The sequence below is a fragment of the Mustela putorius genome, unplaced genomic scaffold (genome assembly GCF_011764305.1).
Source record: "Mustela putorius furo isolate JIRA1106 unplaced genomic scaffold, ASM1176430v1.1 tig00003867_pilon_pilon_pilon, whole genome shotgun sequence".
Lineage (NCBI taxonomy): Eukaryota > Metazoa > Chordata > Mammalia > Carnivora > Mustelidae > Mustela > Mustela putorius.
The window spans coordinates 444,863-448,790 of record NW_025422019.1 but is presented as its reverse complement, the minus strand read 5'-3'; the positions used below and the strand labels follow the sequence as shown (position 1 = coordinate 448,790).

The window sequence follows — 3,928 nt, the reverse complement described above, 5'->3', positions numbered from 1 at the left end:
TTCTTAAATTCCACATATAAGTGAAATCATGTGGTATTTGTCTTTCTCCAATTAACTTCTTTTGCTTAGCATAATGCCCTATAGCCATCCACATCATTGCAAATGGCAAGAATTCATTCTATTTGATGGCTGAGTAATATTCCATTATACATACCACATCTTCTTTATCCATTCATCTGTTGAAGGAAGGGTTCTTTCTGTAGTTTGGTTATTGTGGACATTGCTGTTATAAACATTGGGGTGTGTGTACCCTTTCAAATCACTATGTTTGTTTCCTTTGGGTAAATACCAAGTAATGAAATTGGTCATAAGGTAACTCTATTTTTAACTTGCTGAGGAATCTTCATACTGTTTTCCAGTGTGGCTGCTCCAGCTTGTGTTCCCACCAACAGGAAAGAGGATCCTCCATTCCGTGAGAATCCGAGAATCCGAGAATATGTGTAAGAGGATTCTCCTTTCTCTGCATGCTTGCCAACATCTGCTATTTTCTTAGTTCATTTTAGCCATTCTGCCTGCTGTGAGGTGGCATCTCACTGTGGTTTTGATTTTTATTTTCCTGATGCCAAGTGACATTGAGCATTTTTCCTTGTGTCTGTGGGTCATTTGTATGTCTTCTTTGGAGAAATATCTGTTCGTGTCTTCTGCCCATTTCTTGACTGGATTCATGTTTTTTGTGTGTTGAGTTTAATAAGTTCTTTTGGGATATTGTATACTAGCTCTTTATCTGATAAGACATTTGAAAATAACTTCTCCCATTCCATAGGTTGCCTTTTAGCTTTATTGACTGTTTACCTTTGCTGTGAAGAAGGTTTTTATCTTGATGAAATTCCAATAGTTCATTTTCGCTTTTGTTTCCTCTGCCTTTGGAGACGTGTCTATAAGAAGTTGCTGGGGTTAAGGTCAAAGAGGTTGCTCCCTGTGTTCTACTCAAGGATTTTGATGGAGTCCTTTTTCACATTGAGGTCTTTTGTCCATTTTATTTTTTTAAGATTTTATTTATTTATTTGACAGAGAGAGATCACAAATAGGTGGAGAGGCAGGCAGAGAGAGAGAGAGAGAGAGAGAGGGAAGCAGCTCCCCACTGAGCAGAGAGCCTGATGCGGGGCTCGATCCCAGGACCCTAAGATCATGACCTGAGTTGAGGGCAGAGGCTTAACCCACTGAGCCATCCAGGTGCCCCTTGAGTTTATTTTTCAGTGTGGTGTAAAAAAGCCCTTAATATGCTCTTAAGCTCTCACATTCTTACACACATGGACTCATACTCACTCTCACATACTCTCACACTTGCCTGAAGAAAACCCCTTCCATTCAGGGGTGGAAGCACATCTGCTCTCTACTTCCTCATGTACAGGATGCAGCTGTACATTGGGAGCACCTGGGAGCTTCTTTTTAGAACTTTAGCAACTTTTTAGAATTAATATTCTCAAGTATACAAAATGTACCCACCACCTGGCTTCAAAAATTGTTAAGATTTTGTCACTTTTGATTAACAATAATTATTTTTTCCCAAGTATTTGACAATTTACCTCTACCCACCCCATGTTTCTCTCCATTACTCCTCCCATTATGGATTCAGATTTTAAATTATTGTTTGCTTTATAATACATTATAATCATTATTCTTTTTGATGTTCATATTACTCCAACTTTATCTGGCAGAAGCCCCTTCAAGGTACCTTCTGAGCCCTTTTGACGAAAGCATTTCCTTTGCTTTGGCCAGAAAAGGCATGCCAGTATCACCTGTCATTTCCCTGGCTCAGCTCCAGAGTCAGTCATTTCTAATTTCTCCAAGAAGTCCTGGTTTCTGTGGGTGAGGGGGTATTTAGAAACCAAAAACTGCACTCTGGGTGTGATCATTCCTGCCGGAATATCAGTTTCTAGGCCCTTTCAGTGGGTAGAGGTGGTAAACATTATTATTTTTTTTATATATTTAATTTATTTGTCAAAGAGAGATAGAGAGAGAGAGAGACTGAGTAAGCAGGGGGAGGGGAATGAGGAGGGAGAAGCAAGCTTCCTGCTGAACAGGGAGCATGATGTGGGACTTGATCCCAGGACTGCGGGATCATGACTTGAGCCGAAGGCAGACACTTAACCAACTGAGCTACCCATGCATCCCAGGAAACTTGAATCGTGGGTTTGTATTAATATTTTATTTAAAAAGTATTTAATTAATTTATTTATTTGAGAGAGAGAGTGAGCAAGCACAAATGAGTGGGGGGAGGAGCAGAGGGGGAAGGAGGGAAAGAAACTCAAGCAGACTGCGTTGAGTGTGGGCTTGAATCCATGACCCTGAGATCATGACTTGAGTCAAAACCAGGAGTTGGATGCCTAACCAACTGAGCCACCCATGTGCCCCTGCATTAGTATTTTAAATTCCATTTTCATATTGCATATTTTTTGACTTTATTTTATATTTGCATCTTTTTTCTCTTACAGTGAAAAATTTGATTTCTAACTGTATTAGCTGTTTTAACACAAATGTCTCCCTTTGTTTCACACTTTAGTCTTGGCCCTGTTTGCCTCAAAAAGCCCATGCTGTTCATTGACTTCCCATTGCTCACTCTGCCACTGGGGCCCCCTAGAGGACGGAGAATGCCATCTCCCTCCAACCCAGAGCCTGTGGCCTGCCCAAGTTGAGGCCACAGGATTTTGCTGCTCACTGTGAGAAAAGTGGCAAGACTGGATATGCGGAACATCATGAAAGTCGAACCGTGGAGGACATAAAAAGTCTCTAGTCTGTGGTCTTCTGTCAAAGATACTGGCTATTGTTCTGAATCACAATCTAAGGTGTCTGCAGAAGTAAGAAGATCACATCTATGTGCTCTTGTCATTCTTTAAATTACTAAAACTTGTATCATTCTTCAGTAGCTCGTATTACTTTTTATGCTGACACTTTGAAAAACCTACAGGATTGTCATAAGCCTTGGAGTAGTGAGGCCAATGTGCAGCTGAGAGGAGGGTGACCCATGTGGGGGAGTTTCCAGGAACTGAGAATCGTTTCTGTTCCTTCTAGAACCTGTTGACAAGTGATTAGCTCACTTATTCTCTAATTTGAGATGTACCTAGGATGTGATGTTTCCATAATGTTCCTTAATGTTCATCTGATCACATGAGCAAGCCCTCACTGTAGTCTGTTGAGTACATGGAGCCACCGTGCATACCCAGCGGTGGTCAAAGCAAGACACCACCCTCATAGTTGGAGGCATCTTCATGCAATCAGCTGCTGATGATACAAAGTAACTGGAACTGGAGTAGAGAGAGCCATCTGGGCTGCAGGGGCACAAAGGAAGGCAGTCTGGAGGATCAGGACTGCTTTATGCTTACACTAATTTAGAGGATGAGCAGAAGCTGGCAAGGAGGGAAGGGAGGGGACTAGTGGAGGGGACGGTAGAAGGGAATGCTATGGAGCAAAGACAACATGGTCTCTGCAGGAGTGATGCTGTCTGGGCTTCTGGTGTTATGCTGAGTCAGATTTGGGGGAGTGCCTGAGTGGGTTGGTGGCCCCTCACTTCTACTGCATGGGTCGTGCCAGCCACCCTTTCCCCCACCTGCCACTGAGTCCTATTTTTGTAAAACTCCAGAGCAAGGAACAGGATGAGCAAGTCTCAGGCAGGTGACAACCGGCTTAAGATGTACAAGGAGCTGACACAGGGATGAACACATATCAACACTCAACAGACATTCCAGCTGTGACTAGCAGGGCCAAGCCCCTTTGGGATGAAACAGTGAGGCTGATGTGGTTGGCCAGTTTAAACTTTAACTGAGTTTGTATTTGCTAGGGTCATAGGGTCCAGCTGAGGGAGGAGTCACAGAGACCAGCTTGTCCTTCCAGACCTGGAACACAGTGGTTATTATGGTAGACAGGGGCTGAAAGCTCTGCCCTTTCCACTACAAAACATGTTGAGTTCCAGCTGCTGGCCCCCGAGGTT

At 43.0% G+C, this 3,928-nt stretch overlaps 1 long non-coding RNA gene across 1 annotated transcript; it reads left to right on the top strand.

The window, feature by feature from the left end:
* The first annotated feature begins 363 nt into the window (after window positions 1-363).
* On the top strand, window positions 364-2,859 carry LOC123387923. The gene is made up of 2 exons (XR_006602420.1): window positions 364-440; window positions 2,504-2,859. It is a non-coding gene; the product is annotated as an uncharacterized LOC123387923 (long non-coding RNA).
* The last annotated feature ends 1,069 nt before the right edge of the window (window positions 2,860-3,928 follow it).